The sequence below is a fragment of the Papio anubis genome, chromosome 6, assembly GCF_008728515.1.
Source record: "Papio anubis isolate 15944 chromosome 6, Panubis1.0, whole genome shotgun sequence".
Taxonomy (NCBI): Eukaryota; Metazoa; Chordata; class Mammalia; order Primates; family Cercopithecidae; genus Papio; species Papio anubis.
This window is the reverse complement of record NC_044981.1, coordinates 166,940,749-166,966,840: the sequence shown is the minus strand read 5'-3', so window position 1 is coordinate 166,966,840 and position 26,092 is coordinate 166,940,749. Positions and strand designations below refer to the sequence as shown.

The 26,092-nt window shown below is 55.3% G+C and overlaps 2 long non-coding RNA genes across 10 annotated transcripts; both read right to left on the bottom strand.

The window, feature by feature from the left end:
• Positions 1–9,385: 9,385 nt before the first annotated feature.
• On the bottom strand, positions 9,386–16,443 carry LOC103881376. 7 transcript variants are annotated; one of them, XR_004184497.1, is made up of 5 exons: positions 14,391–16,443; positions 13,885–14,065; positions 12,379–13,728; positions 11,271–11,364; positions 9,386–10,552 (listed from the first exon to the last, which is right to left on the bottom strand). It is a non-coding gene; the product is annotated as an uncharacterized LOC103881376 (long non-coding RNA). The 7 variants fall into 7 exon arrangements; XR_004184498.1 differs by lacking the exon at positions 9,386–10,552 and adding an exon at positions 10,947–11,158; XR_004184499.1 differs by lacking the exon at positions 9,386–10,552 and having other exon boundaries at positions 10,947–11,364; positions 12,379–13,363; positions 13,450–13,728.
• Positions 16,444–16,551: 108 nt separating this feature from the next.
• On the bottom strand, positions 16,552–24,568 carry LOC108584123. Of its 3 annotated transcripts, none has more exons than XR_001899077.3 (3): positions 23,730–24,568; positions 17,359–22,231; positions 16,552–17,153 (listed from the first exon to the last, which is right to left on the bottom strand). It is a non-coding gene; the product is annotated as an uncharacterized LOC108584123 (long non-coding RNA). The 3 variants fall into 3 exon arrangements; XR_001899074.3 differs by having other exon boundaries at positions 16,552–17,484; positions 17,979–22,231; positions 23,730–24,567; XR_001899075.3 differs by having other exon boundaries at positions 16,552–18,146; positions 18,623–22,231; positions 23,730–24,565.
• Positions 24,569–26,092: the final 1,524 nt, after the last annotated feature.

Sequence of the window (26,092 nt, the reverse complement as noted above, 5' to 3'; positions counted from 1 at the left end):
CAGGCAGTGGGAAAATACGGTGTTCGGAGGAGGTGAGCCCAGGCGTGCAGATGCTGACCATGGACGGCCTTTGTTAGGTGATGGAGAAGCTGGCATGTGTTAGACCTGGCAGGGTTTGAAGATCTTCCGTCTGTGTTTGGATGGCCACACTGGCTGCAGGGCTTGGAGACAGTGTTGTTGAGAATTGGCTGAGTGCAAAGGTTAAAATGTAGAGTCACTCTGGGGAGTAGAAAGTTTTGCCCTTTTTGAAGGGTAGAACATGACCTTTGACACACCCACTGTCAGCAGGGAGAAGAGGAATGAGGAGCACAGGAAAACGGGCCAGGGAGTTCATGGATGGAAACGGCATCGCGGGCAACAGCCACGCACAAAGATGGACGAGGACCCAAGAGAGAACCGGCGCTGCTGTGCACCTGCCCGTCAGTTCTCAGTGGAGAGATGCACTGTCCGAGCCTCCGTTTGTGGAAATGCTCCTCTTCCAGCCCGGCAGTTGCTCTGGCTGGGCCTGGTGAGGAATGGCCGTCATCACGGACAGTGGCCTTTCCTAGCCCTGACCCTGCAGAGCGCCTTTGGGGTGCATAGTGCTGGTAGACAGGAAGTCAGCAGATCCATGGCAGGGTCCCATCTTCATGGTGGGTGAGTCGTGTGATATTTGGGCGAGTCCCTCATGCTCTGTAAGACTCTCCACTGAGCTGGGCGTGCCTGGGTGCTCTGTGGCAGTGGCACATGGCGACTCCTGCGTGGATTTCTCGTCTCAGCAGGGGCAATGCCTTGCACCCCAGTTTTCAAGCAGCAGCCTGAGAGTTCTGGGAGGCCTGTCTTTTCCTGTCGGTCTTTCTGTTGGCCCCACCACTCCCGTATTTCAGGCCTCACCAAGTCCTGTTAATCCTATTTCCAAAAAATGCCTGGAAGCTTCTACTCCTGACTCTGCAGCCTCCACCTTTCTCTGAGCTCTGCAGACACTTCCTCACATCAGCCCTGGATGACTCCAGGGGCCTTCAAAGGGAGCCCCTGCTTCCTGTTCCCTTCCCCTGGGATCTGCTGCCTGTGTGCTCCCAAGGGGCAGGTTCCTCCATGTGGATGGGACCATGTTCCTGCTCCCCTGAGACCCACTGCCCATGTGCGCCAAAGGGGCACGTTTTTCCGTGTGAGTGGGATCGTGAGCGTCTTTCCTCAGTAGATGTTCTCTTTGCGGTGGAATGCAACCGCAGCTCCCCTGTGGCAGGCAGCTCCCCATCTCCACCCAGAGAAGACTCACGGCTGGCTGCTATTCTCACCCCTGAGGCTTCACAGTGAACATCGACTCACAGGAGGGGACCGCGTGATTCCCACCGCGTGTCCTGCTCCCTCCACGGAGCGTGAGCTTGACTGTGGTATGGAGCACCGTACAGCTGCTTTAACCCTGGGAGAGAAGCATCTTTGTGAGAGTCACTGTGTCCCCAGGAAATGTTGCCCTTCTCCTGTGAAGCAGTCAGTGGACCGGGCCCAGTCCTTAAAGATGCAGAGAACCCAACAGGCCCCTCTTCTGCTCACAGCTTCACCTTATGTTATGCAAAGTCCCCACACCACCAGGGCATGCGGGCACCGGGTCATGGGCACCTGCGTTTTCCACGAGCTTGTGACTTGGGATGCATTACCTTAGCCCGTTTCCAAGCAGCCCCAGGAGATCCGGGCTTACTGTGTTTGCTCCATGCATCATGAGGGTGCGTCGTGAGAAGGAGAAACTCGCAGGTGGGTACAAATGATACACGCAGCCACAGAGGAGCCAAGAGCTTCTGGCGGGACTAATGAAAGCACCACGCCTCACCTTCGCCCCAGCCAGGCTCACGCCTCACCTTCGCCCCGGGCCAGGCTCACGCCTCACCTTCGCCCTGGGCCAGGCTCACGCCCATGCCTCACCTTTGCCCTGGGCTAGGCTGCTGTGCCGAAAGCTGTTTCTTCATCAGGTGGGTTTGGGGACAGACATACTAAAAATGGATCTTGAAAGAGGCACAGATGGCTTCTTGCAGTGTTTTGGGTACAAACAGATCGGTTTTTCCTCAAAGAAGATGAGTGACTATGTTGTCAGTGTCATGGTGCAAAGATGAGTAAGCACCTGCGGCTGGCAAAGCTCCCAGTGACAGGGGACGACCTCACAAATGCGTTGGGAAACGTGCAGAAGAGGGTTTCATATGCAGGAGAGAAGTAGCTGGTGGATAGGTGGGCATTCATTTTTCATTTACTCATCTCTGGGGCCTGTGAGGTGACTCGCGTCTGCAATCCCAGTACTTTCAGAGGTCAAGGTGGGAGGATTGCTTAAGGCCAGGGGTTCAAGACCAGCCTGGGCAACATAGCAAGACCCCATCTCTACAAAAAAATTAAAAATTAACCATGTGTGGTGGCGTGTATCTGTAGTCCCAGCTACTCGGCTGGCTGAAGTGGGAGAATGGCTTGAGCCCAGGAGGTCAAGGCTGCAGTGAGCTATGATCCTGCCATTGCACTTCAGCCTGGACCACAGAGCAAGATCCTGTCTCTAAAAAATCACCATCGTCATAAAATGAATCTCCTACCATCCATCCTTCTTTCTGAACTGTGTCTGGTCAGTTTCCTCCCAGGGTCTCCTGCTCCTGGCTGTAGCTTGGTGTAAACATTAAAGAAAGAGGAAAGAATCACAAAAAGTGGCTCAACAGTCCAAGACAAGTTTATTTTGGAGAATAATCCTGAGAGGGCCTTCTGGCTGATCTCGGTCAGGAGCGTTCTCTCTTACAGACTAAGAATACTTAAGGGTTTAGGAAGCAGGGGGCTTATCACAGGCTTGAATGTTTCTGTGTGAGGGAAAGTTTATTGTGGGATTGGGATGCCTCTAGTCAGAGGGGAGTTTATCTTAGTGTTGCAATGTTTCTGGTTATGCTGACATTAGCTGTTAGGCTGATGTTTGGGGACAGATTTAGGTGTTTTTTTAGTCAAGAGGAACTTAAAATGGCAGTGTGTGTCTGGGATGGCAATGCCCTGCTCCTGCTGTAGCTTGGAGGGCAGTGGCTCCAGTGCCTGCCCTCCTCCAACAGAACACGGGCACCGGGAGCTCATTCTGCAGATTCTTTTTGTCACCACCTGTATGGTCTTGGTGGTCACAGCCCAGGTTCAGCAGCAAGGTGCTGTCCCTGTTCTTTTAATTTCGAGCAAGCATATGAGGACAGAGCGCCTGGCAGATGCCCATCCCCCATGGGCACCGCCCTGGGACTGTTACCATGAGACCCACCCTGGGCATCAGCTCTGGCTCTCGGCTCCAGGGTCCGCCCTTGCCCAGCCCTCCCCTCTATTGCATGACCAGGAAAACCCTCACTTTGGGGACAACCAGGAACCCTAATACAGGACCACAAAGTTAACCGTTTGGACGAGGAAGAGCTGGGACTTTAGGAACAATGACTGCCAGGCCCTGTCCTAAAGGGAGAGTGGAGTCTGTGGAGGAGCCTGAGGTGGCCCCAGGGACTCAGGAACCTGCGGCCGAGAGCCAGAAAGCACAGCTCACACAGGTAACCTTGGGACCTGCACAGTCAGCAGGGAGAGGGCTGAGCATCCTGGGGCACACTCCGTTTTAGAGGCCCCAAGTTTGTTCTGTTTTCTGTTGGGCCAGAAAGAGGAGATTGTGTTGCAGTCCCTTGGTGGGTTTCAGGCCTGTTTCTGAGTTACTGATTTCTGTGCCAAATGAGTCTCCTTGCTCGCCTGTCGAAGGCAGACCTTGTCCGCTGGTCTGTTCTCTTTTTTTTTTTTTCTTTTTAGCCTCTGGGGAATTCTCCCCATAAATCATGTTTCCCTGCTACTGAGCAGTTGAAATGAGAAACCATAGCTGGCGCTGCACCTGCAGAGTAGCCAAGGGCACCTGGCCAGGGCGTCAGCCACAGCGTCAGTGGTGGAGCTGGCCCAGCAATGCTGCCCTCCCTGGCAATTCCTCTGTCTACCTCTTTCTGTCGAAGCCCCTCTGTCTTCCCCACTGCTCTCACAGCCTTCTCTGGACCTGGGCTGCACGCTGTCTCCTCCCTGCCCGTTTCCTCTTCTCCCTTCCAAGCATCCCAAGGTCAAGGGCGTGGGGCCACCATATGGGTCTCAGGAACCGTGGCCAGTCCAGGCGAGAGGCTTCCAGAGGTGGAAAGGCTGTGGCTGTGGCAGTGTGTGTGCCCCTGGGTGCAGGCTCCCCCAGCATGTCCCCATCCCACACAGACCCTGTCCCACACGGCCTCGTCAGGATGAACTGTGTCTCAAGGGACTGGTTTTCCTAGGATGGAAGATGCCATCAGTGAGAGGTAGAAGGAGGCTGGGCTATGGCCTGGCTGTGCTGGTCAGTTGGTTCCTGGGCCCAGGGGGAGCGCTTGGCAAGTCATCGGGCTCTTGCCCTCCTTATGGGAAGATGTTTAGGGGAGGGAAGAGCACACCTAAAAACAGACACGTCATTAGCCCCAGATCTCCCTGGTGAGCACTTCTGTGGTAACCCGGATCCCCCAACACAACCTGTCTGTCACAGACGTACATTCTGAAAAGAAGCACCTGGTCTAGACCCTGGATCACTCAACAGAAAACAGTGTCATGAGCTCTGCACCTTCCAACAAGAAGCATCTCCCATAGCCCTGGATCCACCAAGAGACCGTCATCAGCCCTGGATATCCCAGAAGGAACCCAAGGTCTTCTAGCAAGAAACACCTATATAGCCCTAAGTCCCTGAACAAGAAATGTCTGTCGTTAGCCCCGAAACCCAAGAAGAAACACCTCAGGCCACTGGGTCCCCCGGTGAGAGACGCCTGTCACTGCCCTGGCTCCCCCGAGGAAGAAAATGCCTGTTCTTAGCTGCTGGATCAGAGGGTAGTTTTGGCAAATACTGCTCCATGGGTCCTGGGCCTCCTGGTGCCTGCAGAGTTAGGAGGGCCAGTTCCCACAGCCGCACCCAGTTTATTGCTCCCAGCCATGTGCAGCCTCACCCAGATGGCTGCCAGGATGCACGCGGCGCAGCCCGGGGCTGTCCCTCTGATCCGGAGCCTGGGTGGTCAGTGGGTTTCCCAGGCAGTGCCGTGGCCTGGGGCCAGGACGGAGCTGTGAGGGGCAGGCTTGCTGGGCTGCGGAGGGAGCGGCCAGCATGGGGGCAGGCTCAGGTCTGAAGCGTAGGCACCTATGCATGGCTGCTGGGGCACCAGCGTCCCTGATGTCTATGCTGTGGGGGTGCGAGCACTGGCTTGAGGCAGGGCCTGGGGCGGTGGCGCTGGAACCCATGTGGTAGGGCCTGAAAGCACTCAGAGCAGCTCCTAAGTAGCAGCAACTTTGATTCCAGGTCATCCCTGCTTGGCCAGCCACTGGGGCACAGGAGCTTGCAAGCTGCAGCCCTCGGGCACAGGGCCGTGGCAGTGGGCCATTTAGGGACCGCCAGATACCCTGGGGGCCGGTGACAGGGGACTTGCCTCACTGCTCACCATGGAGCCCCGGCAACCCCAGGAGTATGCGTCCTTGGCCCCAGTTCCGAACTGGGCTTGGGCAGCGGAGGGGCAAGGGCTGGCCTGTGCTCCCCACACCCACGGAAGTCATCTCGCCCAGTGCCTGCCTGCCCAGAGGTACATCCGTCCTGGGGCCTGGAGCCCGGGAGCCCTGCATACGTGTCCGCAGGGTGCCGTTGACCCTGGCACATGCCCCGGGTTGCTGTGGGGGCTGAGCCTCCTTGATTTTCAGACTGCGTCTGAAGAGAATAGGCCATCCCAGGAGGAGTCACCTAGACTGCTTGCCTGCCCCTCAGGACCCAACCTCCAGGCCAGGATCCTGGCCTCTGTCCACTCTGACAGCCTTGCCCACCCAGCCTTTGTGCCTGGGCTCAGGGCACTCCCAGATCCCGGCATTCCCACTGCACCTGGGGCCTTGCCCTCCCTAGACTAGGGCTCCTTGGCTTTTCCTTGGGCCCCGCCATGTCTCTCCACCGTGTCTCTCTCCACTGTCTCTCTGCCGTGCCTCCATCATGCCCGCAGTGCCTGCAAGTGCCCTTTGAATCATTGATTTGGTGCAGCTTGAAGCCTCCCGGGACACTGGAGCCCCTGCCTGCTCCTGAGGGATGACAGACCTCACTGGCTTCCTGCAGAGCTCAGCGCCCGGGTCCTGGTTATCACTGGCCTTGGTTGAGACCCCTTGTCTAGGTCATGATTTCTTTCGAGGTTTAGTGCAACCATGTGTCAGCGCCGAGGAAAATGATGATCAGATAGTGAATGAGACAAGGACGCAACCATGAAGGCGAAGGCAACGTTTGCGGGACTCAGGGCTCCATGTCACATATGCCACGTCTCACCTCATCTACCCCCAGAAGAGCTCAGCCTGGAGGGAAGTGCCTTGGATTCACTGGCCTTGTAGGTGGGTAATAGCCCTAGTGTTGCTTGGAGCCCCCAGGTACCTCGGCCTTGGTCTGGGTCACCCAGGAACCCAATGGGTGCTCTCCCCTGCCCACTGCCTTCCCTACTCCAAACAGACTTTCTTCAAGCGATTGCTGGGCCATGTCCTAGGTCTGGGGTGTTCTGCGAAGCAACTGCTTATCTCAGAGACTCCGCATAGCACCGCTGTGAAGTGAGGTCTCCCTTGTCATGGTTTACAGATAAGCACCTAGTCCAGGGGCCAACGGTCTGACCTAGGCAGTCGGGGGAGGCTAAGATCCTCAGGGAAGACTGTACCGACACACAACCAGCTCTCCCCACTCCATTCCCAGACCCTGGGCTGCAGAAGGGGTGCTCTGGGCCTTCTCCCCACTGTCTTTGGCACGTAGCTTGTTTTATGTGGAAATGAGAGAATGACCTGAAAGTGCCGCCCGCAGGTCAGTGGGCACCATGGGAAAGGGCTGCCTCCACCCTGGGCTGTGGGTGTCCGTCCTCAAAGCTTATTTCAATAAGAAAGAAAGATGAATGCAGGGTGTCCTGCCCTCTGGAAAAAAATTGCTGTTTTTAATTATGAGACAATGAGTACGTGCATTTGGAGAAGAACACAGTGCCTGGGGCCTTCTGAGGATAATTAGCTTCTGGTGACCACACACAAGCCTCTGGGCCCATGAAAAACACTCCACCACTGGACTTGCATCTTAGGCCTTAGAGAGGCACAGTGGGGAAGACAGGTGAGCCATCCAAGTCTGCACACTCGGGGTCTGCACTCACCAGTGACCCTGGGACAGCGGGAGCAGGTGCCTCACCCACCCAGGCTGGGGCCAGGAGGACAGTGCTGTTCTGGACACAACTGTGTGTGCAGCAGGTGAGGTCACCCAAACATCAGAGCAATCTCAGGCAGCAGGGGGCCAGACACAAGCACAAGAGACCAGGGCTCCGGCTGTGGCCCACGGCAGGCTGCCTGCGCCCATGTCACTGTGGAGGGTGGGTGTGCCCATGTCACTGTGGAGGGTGGCTGTGCCCATGTCACTGTGGAGGGTGTGTGTGCCCATGTCACTGCGGAGGGTGTGTGTGCCCATGTCACTGTGGAGGGTGGCTGTGCCCATGTCACTGTGGAGGGTGGGTGTGCCCATGTCAATGTGTGCCAGTGTGTGCCACCATGAGGGTGTGCGTGGTGTCACTGTGTGCTGCCACGAGGGTGTGCGCAGTGCCACTGTGGTGGGTGCACTACCATGAGGGCATGCAGTGTCGCTGTGTGGTAGGTGTGCTACCATGAGGGTGTGCGTGACGTCACTGTGCATGGTGGGTGTGCTACCATGAGGATGTGTGCCGTGTCACTGTGTGTCGTGTGCTACCATGAGGGTGTCCACAGTGTCTGTGTGTTGTGGGTGTGCTACCATGAGGGTGTGCACAGTGTCACTGTGTGGGGTGCACACCCTCCTCTTTTGCATGCGTATTTTCCCTTGTCCTTTTATCACTGTTGTCCGTGTTTTCACCCCAGGAGGTTTATGTGGAGTGCTCCACATCTACACAGCCTGTTTACCCACAGTGTGGGATCGCCCACTGTGTGGACACTGAAGGGGTCTTACCCAGCCAAGTGGGTGAAGTGGACTCTTATGTGGTTGTGCAACACCTCCCACCGTTTCTCCTCGACATCTGTGCGCTCTCTGGACAACTTTTCTTTGTTCTATTGCACCTGTATGTCTTGTTCTTATTTTCAAGGCATGGAACGCTGGCGCCTGGCTGTTTTGAAATGGTTTTGTCTGCTACTTAAATTGTCTTTAACGAATTCACTGTCCATGGTTAAATATTGAGTCACAGCCGAGGAAACACTTCCTCCTCCCAGTTACCTTTCCATATTGGTCAGGTCAAGGAGAAAATCTGTCTCTGTTGAGATGTGGTTTATCTGCTTCACAGCGTTTAACAGAGGGATGACTGTGGCCATCACATCCTACTAATGATTTGCAACTGTTTTTATAGATTTACTTTCTATTAGTGAAAATGTCTGTTGAACCTTCTTGTTTGTTACGCTATAAAGGTAATGCTTTATATGCATTATTCGTGTATAACAATGTGCTGTGAGATTAAAACTGAATGTACATCATCTCACAGCAGATAGGACAGATGTGACGGCGTCATGTTTGCATGTGGACAAGGCATTCCTGCAAGCCTCAGGTGTCTGGGCTGGCCTGCTCGGCCGTCTCTGAGGACGCATTGTTCCACCCACTCCCTTCATCCACCTCTTGCCCTGCAAGCCTCTGCCAGCACAGGGGGCTTCTCTTGGTCTTCTCGAGGATGTGAGGGATGTCACCAGTCACCATCCCCTGTAGTGCTATGGCCCTGGGTGCCAGGGTGGGGAGTAGGAAGTGGAAACAGAAGATGATGACAAGAGGAACAGTCATGGTGGTATCTGAAGACATCCATCTGGCAACTTTGCTCAACCCCAGCAGGCAGAAACCTTGGCTGCTGTCAAAGCACAAAAACAAACGACTCTGGAACCAAAGGCTTGCTATTGGGAAAATCTGTGGTGGATAGGGCCCTGTAGCTCTTGAAGGACAGAAGGAGCCCAGGTCTCTGCCTGACTCCTCTCCCACATCGAGGATTCTGGACCTGGGGTGGGGGAAGGAGGACAAGCTGGGGAGCATCCGGTGACTCAGAAAGGAGCCAGAGCCGAGGGGCAGCACCCAAGGCCACGCCTGCCCCTCAGTTGAGGTTGCGAGCATTCTGCAGACCTGGCGCCTGCAGTTCCCCAGCACCTGTGCCTATCACTTAGGAGAAGCCGGTCTCAGTCCCCATGGGATTGCCCTAAGCATGTGGTCGTCCTGGAGCTGACATTTCTGAGGTATGTGCTCAGAGACTCTTCAGCCTCCTTTGGTGCCCACGGGGCCTGCCCAGACAGCATGCTTCTCCTCAGGGCAGGGTGGATGCCTGGTCGGCCCCCAGCCTTCGGTGTACGTGAGCAGAGGCACGGCTTTCCAGGCCCAGGGGAAGAGAGAGCACAGTAGACTCAGCTGTCACTCACATGCCGCTTTTATCTAGTTGGGTTTTACCGCAAATACCCTCTCATGGACCCCGGGTTCTCACATGCACACAGGAGGGTACACACTCTGCCCCTGGGTTGTCGCATGGACACAGGAGGGTGTACACTCTGCCCCCAGGTTCACACATGCACACAGGAGGGTGCACACTCCAGATTGCAGTGACGTTCTGCACCCAACACATATTTTTGAGCATCTTCATGCTGGGATCCTTTTCTGGGTCACTTTCATAAACACCTTTTCCTAGGACTAGCAGAGCCTATCCATCAACCCTGGGCCATTTCCCTTCCTTCCCGCTCACCCTTCATTCCAGCCTGGATGTGCATGTAAATAATTTTAAGCTAAAAGAGAACAGTGAGTTGTGCCCGTGCACCCTCCACAGCTCAGTCGACAGCGAGAGGGCTGTGTGGTCTTCAGGGGGATCTCAGAGCCCATCCGATGTCATCAGAAGCTCCGCAGTGAAAGACCTTCCTGCAGGGCCCAGAGACCGGAGCCTTCCAGGAGTCCGTGCTCAGTGTGGCTTCCGTACCCAAAACCTGTCCCGGGAGGCCCTGCTGCCACACAGGGAGGACAGGTCCCCAGCTGAAGACAGCAGCACCTCGACTCAGGAGGGCCTCCCTGCTTCTCCACTGGTTCCACTGACAAGGGGAATATCCACTTTGCCCTGCACAACCCCATGCTCTGAAAAATAGGGCATGGTGCCAGGAAGCCAGCCGTGCCCCAGCGTGATTTTTATCTAGCGGAGGAAGTGAATAAGCAAGTGTGAATTATGGTGCCGAGTGAGAAAGTGCCCACAGCGATGCCTGAACCAGGTGCTATGGAAACGGGAGGAAGAACCGGCGGGCTCAGGGGCCGGGGGGCAGTCTCAGTGATCTCCTCCCTCCTTCTCCCTGGTCATGCTTCTTCCCTAGGGGACTTTATCCTTTTCCTTTCACTGTGCTGATTGCATGAGCAAATGTTTCCTTCAGAAAAGGAAGACACCGGCTGTGGTGTTTGGGGTGTGGTGGTGCCGGGCAGGGAACATGTCAGCTTCTGAATCGGCCAATGACTTCATCTCAGCTCATCCCTGCCATGGACTCAGGGCTCAGGAGTCAGGAGCGAGGTGCCTTCGGGTGGTGGTTACGGTAAATCGGCTGTCATGTCCTCCAGCATGCAGATCGGAAGCATCTGATTAACACGAGTGTGACTAGGACCTCCCAGGTCTCCTCCCTCTCTCCCTCCTCCTTTCTTTCATTTAGTCAACGTTTTAAAAATTCATACTATGGGTCCGGCACGGTGGCTGACGCCTTCAATCCCAGCACTTTGGGAGGCCGAGGCGGGTGGATCACGAGGTCAGGAGATCGAGACTATCCTGGCTAACATGGTGAAACCCCGTCTCTTCTAAATATACAAAAAATTAGCCAGGCATGGTGGCAGGCACCTGTAGACCCAGCTACTCAAGAGGCTGAGGCAGGAGAATGGCGTGAACCCGGGAGGTGGAGCTTGCAGTGAGCAGAGATCACGCCACTGTACTCTGGGCAACAGAGCGAGACTCTGCCTCAAAAAAAAAAAAAAAAAAAATTCATACTATGTGACAGGCTGTGTTGCAGGACCCAGTGATCAGCAAGAAAGATGAACTGGAAGGAGTGCCCGGCCTCTCAGGCTCTCTGGCTGCAGGGAGGCAGGCACGTGCCCCGTGATTGCAGCCGGACTGAGTGACAGACTGCACACGCCAGGTGGGAGGTGACACCACAGTGTGCTCTGAAGAGCCTGGGGCGGAGAGAAGAAGGGGCAGAGACTTTCAGAAAGAAGACCAGAAGGACGTGCAATGTGCAAAGAACGGGGCGAATGAAATACTGGAGTTAGAGATGTGGACTCGCACCTTTCCTTGTAGGAGTCATTCTGTTCAGGCAGCTGATGGAGGTGGGCAGAGGAGGTGGCCAGGGTTGGGGGACCTGAGTGTCTGGACTTCCTGGCTTGGGAAACCACAGGGCGGTTTCAGCAGAGATGAAACATGAGAGTCTGCATTTTAGCGAGCTTAATGTGGAACAGGACCCAAGCAGAAGGGGCAGCCAACACAGGGAGCCATGCCTTCCCTGGCACAGCTGCGCCCCAGCCGTACCTGCCACAGGGCACCCCAAATGGTGCTCGTTGTGGATGGGACTTGGGTGTTATAAGCAGGGGCATTTGGGGCTTCCCGGTGCCTGCAGCATGAAGGCACCTTCTTTGGGCCTGTAACACATCCTCCGCCCCCCGTGGAGATCCGGCCTCCACAGCAGAGTCCATGAGAGTCCCGAGTGCCCGGCCCTGGCCCAGCTGCACCCAGAGCACCTTAACAGAAGTGGGAACTCAGTGAATAGTCACTGGATAAATAACTGTGTGTCTGACATAACCCTGTTCTTCACGTTCATTAGAGCTGAGATGGCGGAGGAAAAACCTGGCATAGAGTAATTACAGTTGAATACACAAAGTAGCTTTCCCTCCAGGAACTCCCTTGCCTTACTCTTACTATTAAAGGATTAATCCACTCCCACTTATTAAAAGTACTTTTTTGAGAGGTATCAAGTTTCAGTTAATTAATGGAAACTTAAATTTAGGAAGAATAAGTAAACTTCTTTGTGAAATAGTATTTCCATCGAACTACTGCTAGATCCCTTTGGCTGGTGGGTCTTTAGGGAAAACCATGTGAAAGAAAACCCTATGAAACCTCACAGGTTAGGCGGCCCCGAGCACCTCTGAGCAGGTGCATGGCAGCGGGACCTGCCACTCTCACTCTGAGCCCCTGAGCTCCCCGCGGGAATGAAGGGAGGGTGGTTGTGTGGCGTGTGGCCTGTTGGCCCAGAATGTGGCCCCCGCGAGTCGGGATTGCAGAACACACAGCTGGGCAGCCTGCCCTGAGCCTTCCACTATTCCCGTTGTTCATCAGATCTAAACATGTCAAAACAAGGCCTTCTGGCTGCCTCTTACTCACAAGGAAGTGACTGACATACTTTCCAGATCGCAAATGATGCACGTGCTTCCCCATGTCTTCATGTGTGCAGCATGCGGAAGGCAGCTGGGCTTGGACGGCAGCTCTGTGCTGCAGCGTGGGCTGTGGGAGCAAGTGGCTCTGGATGGGAATGTCCCGCGTGTTGGCTCCTCCGCTGTTTCCTGTGGGCCCGGGGCTGTCCTGCCAGGGTTCTGAGGTCACTGGTGTCACACCATCAGCCTCCGAGTCAGGGCCTCCGTGGGAACGCTCAGCACCACGCTGGGCTCCGAGACATGACTGCATAGACCCTGGCTCACACTACACATGGAACTAGAGTTTAGTCATCTTAAACTGCCAAACACACAAACTGCCAAACTGTCAACCTAGTAAAGAAGCCCCTTGGGGAGGCGGCGATCTCTGGGTACAAGCAGAGCCTAGATGCATTTTCAGCCGGAGGGCGCGCAGGTGCACAAAGACTCCTGGGATCCAGGCAGAGGATAAGCGTCACCTTTACAGGCCCCACGGCAGGCTCCTGGGATAATTTAAACACCAGCAAGGACAGTAGCTACCGGGATTAAACATGAGGAAATGTTGAGATCAGTGGGTTCACAATATACTAAAATTATAATTGATACCTTTTGATCACTGCTATCTGATAATCTGAACAAGTCAATATTGACAAAGCACCATTAATAAATATAATTAATGCAAATAGGTGATTGTAAAACATAAATGTGTTAGAAGGGACTTCTGTAAGTAATTTATCCTATAAAAGAAATCTTCAAATCACATACACACACATATATATGGTTATTCTTGCAGGATGACAGTGAATCAAATTTTTTTTAAAAACAGGTAAATAAAGAAACAGGATCTAACATTAATCTGGTCTGTTTTAGATGAACTATACCAGTAATAAGGTACAAATGAGGGAAAGGATCTCTTTAGATGTCTTCCAGCTGCTAAGCGGGGAACGATGGCATGAGAATACTGCCCTTTTGCAGCTCCTAATCAATGAATCAAAGCAATGTCATCAGTGGCAGATTATACCCCACAAAAAGGTAGACCCGCAAGCCAGGGTGAATGATCAAACCTGGATCTGACACAGCGTCCAGAGGCAGCTACCAGCTACAGAAAGCACCGGCTGCAGAGTGCTTGACGGAATGACGCCCAGACCCAGCCAGCACAGTCCTCGGGGTGGGAGGCTCTGTAGGACAGACGGCTGTTTCCTCGGCAGGTAAATCACACGGAAAGGGGGAGACGGAAGAACCCCAGCATCCCACCGCAGGGTCCAGACGCACGCAGACTGTGATTCCAACACGCTGCAGTTAACGGTGGGTGCTCACGAGTAACGAGGGCCTGTGAAACCTGACTGTGAATTGGACGGTTTGATTGATTGGATGGAATCATTGATAAACTTTTTGAACATGACAATGCGATTGTGGCTATGGTTTGCTAAACAGAAGTTATCTTTTTAGACATGTAGGGGGTTATCTATGGAAAAACTAATGTGAGGTGTGGGACTTACCTAGTGTCACGGGAGAGCTGGGGACTTTCTCTTCGCTGAGCCTTACTTTCCAGGTGTCCTCAGAAAGGCTGCGTCTTTAGTCTGGCAGGCGATATTCTACATACATTCTGAGCCCCTTGCCTGGATTGGTGCTTGCTGGAACCAGATGGGTTCACTATACTATGCTTCCTATTTAAAAGTTCTGAAATGCAATAGAAAAAAATAGGAGAATATGTTTGTAACTGGGAGGTGGACAAACTTCCTTAGCAATGCAAGAAACTCTGAAGCCCCCAAATAACAAAACTTTTCTATGACAAAATCTGCCACAAAGAAAAGGGAAGGGGAGCCTGGAAGAAGATATTCACAGCATACAACCCAAGATAGCCGCCCACACGGCATGGAAGCCCACAAAATGGAAAGACGAGGAGACTCGGGACTCAGGGGAAATATGAATACAACAACTCAAATGGCCAGCCTCACTTGTCCTGGGAAACGCCTAGTTAGAAAGGCAGTAGAATGCATCTCACCCATGAGACTGGCGGAAGGGAGCAGGGTGGACGGGGTGCTGGCACTCTGATGGTGAAGCAGAAGCTGGTAACGTCTTTCAGAAGGAAACACAGCCACATTGATTCACGTGGAAATGCACTCATTCTAACTGAACAATTCAGTTCCCAGGAATCAGCTCTAAAAGCCTCTTGCCCACTGACAGCTTCATATTGTGCAAGCTCGGTACTCTGCGGTTTCCATTTGTGATGTTTGGAACTGCATCAGCTTTGCTCACTCGGAACTGGATTTAGCCAAATGCTCTTCCCTGCCTTGTTCTGAGCGGTGGGAGCCACACACGACGTTTAACATTTGAGGAGACTGGGAAGCAGAAGTGAGGCAGCCCCCACACACCCAAAGCAAGCAGCTCCCGCAAACGCACCTGCCCCGCTGCGGTGGGCAGCAGGATGGTCCCCACATGACCCTCAGCTAGCAGCCACAGGGGCTTCCCACAGGACCCATGTCACTGAGCCTGGAGGGGCTCAGTGTCCTCACTGCTCACTGAGGCTGGAAGGGCTCAGGGTCCTCACTGCTCACTGAGGCTGGAGGGGGTTCAGGGTCCTCACTGTTCACTGAGGCTGGAGGGGCTCAGGGTCCTCACTGCTCACTGAATCTGGAGGTGGCTCAGGGTCCTCACTGCTCACTGAGGCTGAAGGGGCTCAGGGTCCTCACTGCTCACTGAGGCTGGAGGGGCCTCAGGGTCCTCACTGTTCAGTGAGGCTGGAGGGGGCTCAGGGTCCTCACTGCTCACTGAGGCTGGAGGAGGCGAGGGGGCTCAGGGTCCTCACTGCGGGGGCTTCCTGCAGGTCCCATGTTACTGAACCTGGAGAGGGCTCAGGGTCCTCACGGCCTGCTTTGCCCTGCATTCCTTCTGGGCACGGCCCTGCCGGCCTCCAGCCTGTTTCTCAGGCTCTGCTTCAGAACAGGTGAACTTCTCTAATATTGCCCTTGAAGGTGGATGTGCAAGCCTGTTCCATCCTTGTGTCCGATGAGAAGAAGGTGTGAGTTTCCTCATGGAGAGCCTGCTGGCTTAGAAGAGATACTCACCTGGGAATCTAGCACTGGGGTGCTTTAGTCTGAGCTGTAGACGTTCTCATTTGAGTCACTGGCCAGCACTGAAACACGGGTTCATTTCAGATCAAACCTGGATTTCTTGCTTCTCTTGGAAAAGTTTGGCCACGTTGGGGCCAAACTCCCACATAGGAATAACCTCATGTATTCAGGGGTACAGCCATTGACACCGCACACACAGGTGTCTGCGGGAGCTGTGGTGCCTCCCACCTCCATGGGGTCCATGCTCAGGCCCAAGGCAGAGCCCCCACTAGTGATGGGCAGGGCAGATGGAGGCTCCTGGCGAGATTCCTGTGAGACACAGGGAAGGACATGGGAAGGAAAGGAGGGAGGGGGAGAGACAGAGAGAGAGAGAAACATTGGGACGTTCTCCCCTCATCCCGGGCACACACAGGGTTTTCTGTGTGTCTATAACGTGCTGTGTGTGATGGTGATGACCAAGGGTTGGCAACTCACCTTTCTCAGATGGCTGTGAGAGTGGCCTCCCTCCGACAGAGTCCCAGCTGCTCTTTAAAGCCTTAGTCACCCCAGATTCACTCAGAGTGGACAGTGCACAGAGTAGCACATGAGGGCACACAGAATTCTAGGGGCAGCGAGTGCCCCAGGGCCAGAGACAGTGGCACAGACAATCTTCCCACGCATGCAGGAAGCCCAAGACACACAGAGACAGCCCCACCACATACAGACAACCCATCACACACAGACAGCCCATCACACACACAGATAGACAGGCAGCCCATCACTCACACAGATAGACAGACAGCCCATCACTCACACAGATAGACAGACACACACACATAGACAGACACAAACACAGACAGTCCCACCGTACACAGACAGTCCATCACACACACAGATAGACACACACACATAGACAGACACACACACAGTCTGACCACACAGTTACCATACACAGACAGTCCCACTGTACACAGACAGTCCCACCGTACACAGACAGTCCATTACACACACAGATAGACAGACACACACACAGATAGACAGACACACACACAGACAGTCCCACCACACAGACAGTTCCACCACACACAGACAGTCCCACCACACACAGTCCCACCGTACACGGACAGCCCATCACACACACAGAGAAGCTACCCCATCACACACACACACACACACACACACACACGCACACTCACTGTGTTCCCACTTGGAATATGTGGACTCAGGACCCTGCTCTGCCCCTGGAGACTGGGAGACTCTCTGGTCTCTGAGCATGAGCTGTGCCTGGATAGAGGCCACAGCTGATGAGTCGTGTCTGTCTCTGCTACAGCCATCAGCTGTGGCGGGAGGTGAATCCGTGATCCGCAAGGTCGCAGCCGCATGTGCTCAGGGTTCTGCTGTCCTCTCCCTTGGAAAGGGAGCCCTCCCCACCACACAGTCATCACTCACAGGCCCTGGTGCAGATGGCCAGCCCGACCGGCCCAGGGGAGTGCCTCCACCGGATGGAGCCCGACCAGTGGCCTCCGAGCCTAGGAGGAACTTGGGTGACAGGCCGCAGCTGCACCGGTGCAGTGGGGAGGGCCAGCCCTGCAGAAGCCAGCGGGCGGGACAGAGGTTCGGGGCTGCTGGGGGACTCAGTCCGAGGACAGCCTTCAGAAAGCCCCTCGCAAAGGCCTTCCTCCAGAGTCCCCTTGAGCCTTGCTGTCTCTGTGATCCTGTGTGTGGCACATGGGGTTTCTGTGTCACCCACATTTCCCCAGAAACCCTTGCTCTCCCTATACAGGGACCCTGAGCTGTGAGGTGGAGAGGACCCCACGTCTCCCAAGCAGCCCCAGCCACGCTGAGAATGCATTTGGAGTTCTGGGCCCTCCTCACAGCCAGGTCATGCTTTCGTTTTGGGGAGGACTGAGACATGCAAACCTGGAAAAGTGTTTTCGGAGCAGCCAGGAACCCCTGGAGCCTTCCAGGCCTTTGCAGGGCTCTGGGGCCCTGAGGGAGCGTCAGGGTGGAGGATGGGTCTCCTCACTCCAGGCTCGGCTCCAGTCCCTGTGAAATCAGCCAATGGGAAAGGATCTCCCCAGTTCTGTCCCTTGGACCTGCAGGGATTCCTCCAAGTCCCTTGTCTCTAGTGGGCCTGCAAGACCGTGTGGAAATTCAGGAAGTCCCATGTACGTGAGGCCTGTGCCTGCACCAGGCCCCAGCTGGGTTCCAGGGTGGCAGCAGCTGAGGCTGTCGAGGTCACGATGTCTGGGCCCCAGAGACAGTGTGTGGGGCACGTCGTGACTCGTCGAGGTGGAAGCAGCCCGTGGGGGCCAAGCGAGGCGAGGTGAGGTGGGTGGGGTTCCAGGCAGGGCCTCGTGCTCAGGGAACTGTGGGCTTGGGGGACACACTCAGCCATGCCAGGGTCACTCATAGCCACAGGTGGAGAGGCCAGGAGAGACCCCTGCCCTGTGGTCCCAGAGATGAGACCTTGAGGCTCCCTCCCCGTGGACTTCAAGTCCCCACTCACATCGGCAGAACTGGGGGACGCAGCTACTGACCTGCATCCCCCCAAAGCCTCAGGAACCCTGCAGCCTGTGGCCCTGCTGGAAGGGCCTCAGGTGCCCTCAGCAAGGCAGGAATGGCCTCCACAGCTGTGCTCTGTGGCCCCGAGGTGGGAACTCAGCAAGAAATGGCTTTGGCTTTGGCTGGGTTCTGGACGTGGTCACCTGTTGGAACATAAAGTGCTTTTGAGTGGCCGGCGTGGCCCATGCTACTCAGGACAGAGTCAAGTCAGGTCAGCCGGGATAGGCACGTTGAGCCGTTGCCGCCATGGGTCTCCTCCGGGAAGGACACCGGAACTGTGGTTTGCTATGGAGGGCTCAGGGGAGCGGAGTCCAGCTGACTGGCCCCTAGCAGTAAGAATCCTGTCATTCAGGATCTTTGAAAATCTCTCCTGAGGGCCCAGTTAATAGGACAGGGTGGGGGAACTCCTGGGATGTTCCAAACTCAGTGCCCTGGAGGCCACTCTCTGGAGACGGTGCCTGAGCTGATGGGACCACAGCAAGCAGAACAATGCTGACCCAGGGTTAGAGGCAGACGCCAGAGAATCAGACTTGCAGGCAGCCCTGGTGGAAGCACGAATGGCCTGTCATGCAGAGCACGTGCAATGATGGAAGACCACAAGGAAAAACCACAAGGGCACCTGAGGAAGGGCCGCAAGGTCACTCCAGGGGAGACCCCAAGGTCACTGTAGAGGAGATCGCAAGAGGACACCACGAGGTCACTCCAGGGGAGACCACAAGGGAAGATGCTCCTGGTCTGAGAGTCCAGGCCTCAGTTTACCCACTTGCTGAGTCTTAGAAGGCTCCCCCGGCTTTCCAGATGGCCAAGGCAGGAGGCCCATGCCAGCCAGAGAGCTTCGTCTGTCAGGACCGCTCTGTGTTGACCTCAGCTCCTTCTGCCTCCTTTTGTCCCTTGTCTGGGAGGACCATGGTGATGAATTCAGACCCATCTCCCAAGACGAGCTCTGTGTTTGCCCCACCTGGTCAGATCTTTGATTTGAATATACTGGGCTGAAGTTTGGGACTTCAGGTCCTTGTGTGATATTTTCATTTTCATTCTTAGGAAGAGCCATCCCCAGGTTTTGGGAAGTGTCCCGCAGTGCCCTCCTAGTCCAGACCTGAGCAGCTGCAGGGTGACCAGGGCCCCTGGGTTCCTCGGGCAGTGGCCGAGTGGCCCCGTACATCTGCGCTTTTAGCGGACACTCCGCGAAGTTTTGTCTCTAGAGGAAAAGGCTTAACGCCTTTACAGCCCCTAGAAAGACTGTGGGGTGGCCACTGCCCCCACCTGTGGGAACGAAGCCCCTTCCTCCTGCAGGCTACAGGCAGACAGTGGGCAGGGTGGCGGGGAGCGGGGTCCCAGCCCTGGGGACCAGCTGCTCTTGCTGGTTGGCCTCAGGCAGTTCCTGCACCCTCTCTGAGCCTCAGTCGCCTCACCTAAAATGGCACCTGTTTCCCTGCCTTTCGGGGTGACTTTCGGGTGCTGTCTTGCTGGGTCCCCTGAGGCTGGGAGCAGTGTCTGCCCAGGGCTCTCTCAGGATGAGGGAGAAGGCGGCTTGGCCTGGCAGGTGGCCACGGCCTCACTCCCCTAAGCCCTGAAGGGAGTCACTGAGCCGCCTGTCTGCTCCTACGTGTCCTGTGTGCTGTAGGCCCCTGGGCGGTGGGAGACCCTCGCTGCCTCTCTGGGAGGCCTTCTCCTTAGAGAGGAGTGTGGCCCGGCCGAGACGGCTCTGGTACACAGACCAGGACTCAGGACCTGCCGCCCCTCGTCGCAGGGCCTGGGACAGCTGCTGACCCATCCTGACATGCAGCTTAGGGCGGGGCCTCCCCAGCAGGACGGCATTCAAAGCTCTCAGCCCCGGGGTCACCGCTAAATGGCAGGCATAGGAGCTGCACATTTCTGAGAGGATATTTCCTGACTCTTACCCCATTTGAATCAAGTAGAGATAAGCACCCTTATGTCTATGTTATTTCAGATTTAAAGAGGCTATAAGCTTTGAGCTTTTTCAGAGAACGAGGCTTGTGCCTGGCTGGCTGGTTGTGCCTGTGCGGGACCTGTGGAGAGGCCAGGGTTAGGGCTTGGCGCCAGCTCTGCTGGAGGCTTCCACTTGCTTCTCAGCCTGGGGCAGCGGCTCCATCCCAGCCATGCCAGCCAGTCCATCCTGTCAGGCTGTGGCCATGTGCGCCTGACATGGTCCTGGCCTGAGTGGGCGTCAGCAAATCCCTGACACACAAGCGACTGAACAGCAGCTCAGGAACAGCTCCACGATCCCTCCAGGACACAATGGCAGCGAATGGATGTGATGCAGACGGTAGACTTTCCGTCCTTCTTCACCCAGGGGTCCCCATGCAGCCTCCACTGTGCAACCCAGCCACGCATCAGAGAGACCACAGCCCGTGCCTCTCCCCAAGCCCAGACCTGTGCCTGGCTGTTCCTGAGCAGTCCTGACCCTGACTCAAACCGTGGCTCCCACCACCAGGCAAGCGTGTCTCTTCCTTCCCACGCGCACGTTTCCCTGCGTGCTTCCACTCTGAGTGAGAGGAGACGCCATGGAGAGCTTGGTGCTGCAGACTCACAAATCTGATTGTGCTGGAAGCAGTGCCGGCCAGTGCACAGGGCAGTGGGGCTTGCAGTAGCCTGGTGAGAGACCCCGGGCAGACGGCAGTGATGTGTGGGGAGAAGCACTCAGCCCCTGGCTGTGTTTTCCAGGTAGAAACTTCGGCGTTGTTGATGGAGGCTGGGGTCAGGGTGTGAGCAGAAGACGGAGGCAGGGAGGGTGGGTGGGGGGCCTCTAAGTTCTCAGTTCAGCCTCAAACAGCGTGGCCTACGGGACAGCACAAATCTGCATGTGCTGGGACACGGCAGGACACACATGGCCTATAACGCCGTGGCCAGCAGCACCATCACAGCCATTTGGTAGAAACCAAAGACCCAAGTCCACAACAACAGATTCTGAGGAGGGGCGAGCCAGGTGGTCATCATTGTAGAGCTTTTCAGACAGCACATGTGCCCCTTAAGAGGCAGACACTACAGGTGTGCGGCGGGGCCCCCAGCAGGAATGGCCACCTCTGTCTCAGGCAGAACAGACTGACGCCACCTGCCTCTGTCAGGGCCACACCTGCAGGAGAGAATTTCAAACTTCAGATCTGATCACTCTGGAAAAAAGAGAGTGAACGTTTCAGCTCCCTCTCAGCCTCGCAGTGGTGGTGTCCACTGGTGGCGAGTCCAGATCCTGAGGCTGCCACAGCCCCTGCACCATGGCGGCCACACAAGGCTCAGGCACCTGCCTATGTCCAAGGACACCCAGCCTTGGTGAGGCCCAGGGCCACCGCCCAGTGCTGCTCTCTGGGGGCTCCTTCAGCTGCAGGGAGCCAGGGCCCCTGCCCATCCCGAGGCCCTGTCCCTCCTGCCACCCTCTCGGCCTGCACCTGCCACAGAATCTGGAGAGGTTTTCCAGCAAAGACTGTGACCGCAGTCAGCAAGAGATGAAGAAGGAACCGGCTTCCCATGATATGTACCCAAGGCGCCAGCCGCAGGGAAACACGCACAGGACATCACAGGGCACGTCTGACAAGAGATGCCGTCTCTGATGCCGTCTCTGAGCCACACCCCCTGGGCCAGGGCCACCCACCCCCATCACTGAGGCCCATATCTGCCGAGGCCCACACCTGGGGGATGGGCAGTTGGGGGAGGATAAGTGATGCCGAGGGTCTGGGGAGCCCCTTAACCACCAGGGCGAGGTTCCCGGCTGGGGAGATGCAGAGCCAGGGCTCTGCACAGGGGATGCCCTGGGGAACAGGCGTGAGAGCCACCTCTGTGAGGTGAGGTCAACAGACAGACGTCAACACAGGGCTGGCCAGAGAAAAGAGCCGGTCACCCAGGGCCTTGGAGGGAAAGGAAGGCTCAGGGACCCATGGACAAAGGCTCAGAGAAGCTGCTGAGGGGCAGCCTGAGCACAGCGAGCTCTGGGACAGTGGCCACGGTGTCCAGTGACTGGGTGTCCAGCGACAGAGTGTCCAGCGACAGGATGGGCCCAAGGGGACAGTGGCTGTGATGTCCAGCAACAGGGTGGATCCGAGGGGACAGTGGCCGCGATGTCCAGCGACAGGGTGGATCCAAGGGGACAGTGGCCGTGATGTCCGGTGACAGGGTGGGTCCGAGGGGACAGTGGCCATGATGTCCAGCGACAGGGTGGGTCTGAAGGGACGTGATCTTCCAAGGCCACATCGTCATAACTCTGCGAACATTTACACTGAAAAACAAGTGTTTGACTGGCACTGATGGCTGGCACAGCTTCCCTCATTCATTCCAGCATTTACTTGGCACCTCCTTCGTGGCCTCAGCCTCCCTGGTCCCCGGTTTGCGCCAGACCTGTGGCAGGACTTCCCCACCTGCAGATTGAAGCCGTGCCAGCCTCTATCCTGCCCCCCAAGGCTCAGCCTCCCCCAAGCCCAGGGGCCTCCCTGCTCCCAGGGCCCCCTCAGCCGGGCACTATCACACTCTTGGGTTGACATCGACACTCTTGGGTTCACAGCGACACTCTTGGGTTCACATCCGGCCACCGTCTGGCTGGGCAGGATGAGCCCTGTGGGGCTGGGATGTGCATGTCAGCAAAAGAGCCAGCACCAGGCTGCTCTGGAGATGCTAACCCAGAGGTTCCTGAATCAGACGGACTGTGCTCGGCCCTCCTGGCCTGACCGTGTCCTCAGCTGGTGCTGCAGCCCATCCTTTCTCTGATCCCCACAGACCTGTGGCCACCCTTGTGTGGGTCTGTGGCACAGTTAAATTACACATTAATTGAGAGGAGGACCTGCCCTTCGGACCTGCCCCGTGGACCTCTGCAGCCTCCACAGGACCTGCAGGTGCGCAGTGGTTCATTTCTCATAGCGCCGAGGGGCAGTAGGCTGCGCTCTGTCTCACCACGTGAAGTGCCACACAAACAGCAGATGTCTCCCCGTCCTTTCCTCTGCTGCTACTGCCGAGTTCTAGCCTCCAACGGGCCAGCCCCAAACCAGGCCCCTGGCACCTGCTCAGACCAGCCAGCCCTTCGGCCCCTCTGTGAGTGTCCAGCCTCAGGCCCCAACCTCTGCTGCTCTGCCTCAGCACCCAGAAATGCTCTGCACACAGCGGTCCCCACGGTCCACAAATGCACCCCTGTATGTTCACACAAATGCATGTGCTCCAATACACACTCACAAGCTGCGCATACACGCATATGCCTATACAGTACACACAGGCACACACAATAAAATGCACATACACACACCTACATACAACACACACTCAAAATCACACACACACGTATGCATATACAGTACACACAAGTATACTGTGTGTGTGCACACACAACACAGTATACTTACAAAAACGTATAAACACAGAACAAAACGCACGTGCACACACACATACACACAACACACAAGTACACACATGCACACATATACATTACACACATAAAACACACACAAGCACACATACACACATATTCATATACATTACACACAGGCACACACAACACACATGCATACACATACACACAGGCACACACAATGAAACTCACATGCACACACATACACATAACACACTCGCAAGTATGAGACTCCAGTCAAGCACATCTAAGTAAACGGACGATTGGATGGAGTGGAAATCCCCTATCACCCTCTGCTCTGAATAGTTTGCTATCTGCATGATTTAAAGGGAAAACTGAAACTCTTATTAGAATAAATAAAGTAAAAATGGTCATTTCTTACCTTAAAATATAAACACGTGTCTGCATGTCATGTGTGGCCTGTCAGGAAGACGATTTGCATTGTCGGGTTCTGGGTGTGCTTTACAGGAAATAAACGAGGAGGCCTCTGCACGTGACGGGCTCCCGTCTCGCACGCTGGTTACCCCTCGGAGCTTCCCGTTCGTGTGGACTGTGGCAGTGACCTCTTGTTAACGCCAGAGAGGTCTGTGGACCAGTGTGCTTTCTGCTCACATTGACTGAGAGGGCACCACTGGGTCACAGCGGCACATTCATGAGTGTTTTCATCACACAACTGCACATTTGATGCTCTCAGCCCACACAGGCGGAGGCGCACCGAGAGCACGGGAAGCACCGGGTGAGCTCAGGAGCTGCAGCCGAGATGTTGGCTTCTTTTATTTCCTCACTTTCCCTTTTATGTGGCTGTAGCTCTCACATTGTATTTAACCCTCCTCATAGCCGTTTGCCATTGTGTGAAATGGCAGTTGCCCATAATCTCCTGGGACTTGCTGCTCTGGATGGAGGCTGAGTCCCTGAAGTCCGCCCATCTATGACTCCTGGTCCACCCGGGCATTGGCCCTGCCATGGGAATGTGCCTGAGTCTGCGCGGCCGTCTCCACTCAGAGCCTCCCCCACAGGCCCACGTAGCCCTGCCCACTCTCCCTGGGGTTTTGGGTGAGGTCACGGGGTTAGGGGTGAGGGGTGGCCCCGCTCCAGGCAGGAGTGCCAAGTCCTTTCCAGTGCGGCTGCCCAGTCCACCGTGGACCTCAGTGTTTGGAGGCACATGGCCCCACATCCCTCCGGACACTGGGATGCCGGGACTTTCTGTTCCTTCAGGTCCCATGGGTGTCAGATGGCGCCTCAGGCTGAGCAGTGCATGTGGGTGCCCAGTTCATTTGTGAAACACCTTTCATGTCCTCTGCAATCACCCTGCAGGGCCCTCCAGGGTCCTCATGGGTGTGCAGTCAGCAGGACAGCGGCCCACATGGTGCCCACGCCCATCCTCAGAACCTAAAATGCGTCGCCTGTGTGGCAGGAGGGGCTGTGCAAATGCGACCAAATCGAGGACACTGAGCAGGGAGGTGAAGCTACATGATCCAGGGGACCTGACGTCCTCACGGGCATCCATAAAAAGGAAAAGAGGGAGGTGGAAGGTCAGGTTGGCCAGAAGGCCAGGCACAGACCAGACAGAGGCTGGGGTGGAGCTGGAAACAGCACAGACAGGTTTTCTCCCAGGAGCCTCCAGTCAGAGCCAGCCCTGCCCACATCTGCATTTCAGCTCACAAAGACTTGGGCGGGATTTCTGACCTTGAGAACTGTCAGGAAATAAATTTGTGTTCTTCAAAGCCACTAAGTTCATGGAAATTTATTGCAGCAGCAAGAAGAAAGGAATGCATTGCAGAAGAGGTTTGTAAAAAAGATCTTTGGTATTTATCATTTTTAGTTGTGTGTATTGCAAAATCTCCCAGTCTGAAAGGTTTAAGATGTTTTTGAGGAGGAAACGTTTATAATTTAAATATGGTCAAATTACAACCATTTTATATTTGGCTTTCTTTAAGATAAGCTTTCCTATTCCAAGGAGTAAAAGATACTCACCTGTATGGTGTACAAAGGGTGTAAATTAATGGAGAGATAAATCATGTTCATGGATAGGAAATGACAGTTTTAGCCAGTTTGAATCTATAGACTCAGTCCAATTCAAATCGAAGTCCCAACAGAGTTTTCTATGGAGCCCAATGAGCTGATTCTCCAAGTGTGAGGAAAGAGGGATCCAGGGAAAGCCCACACTCCTTGTTGTGGTGTTTAGGGGGGTGAAATTTTTGTGTCAACTTGACCGGCCCATGAGGTGCCCAGATACCTGGTCAAGCATTATTCCGGTGTGTCTGTGAGGGTGTTGCTGGGGGAGACTGATGTTTGAACCTGAGCATGAGTAAGGTGTGGTGGGCCTTGTCCGAGCAGTTGATGACCTGAATACAACAAAAGGGTTGAGAGACGGAACTGGGATGGGAACTGATGCCGGCAGCTCTCTGGGTTGCCCCCGGCATATCTTGGACTTTGCCCCCACGACTCAGTGAACCGGCTCCTTATTGTCTATGTATATGCCCACTCCATTCTGTTTCTCTGGAGAACCCAGACTAATCCAGTGTTCCAGTTTCTGCAGGTTTCTGAGGCACCACCCCACCCGCTCCACCTTGCACTCTGTCTGAAGTAAGCCCTGGGCCAGCCCTCCCCAAGGAGACAGGAGGCTCCACTGTGAATACCTGGGGTCTGCCGTCTGCCTCCTTGGGCTCTGTCTCTGTTTTCCTATTCACGATGTAAATGTTGGACAGTCAGTTTAGCCTTTCTCGGTGTATCAGTCCACTCTTG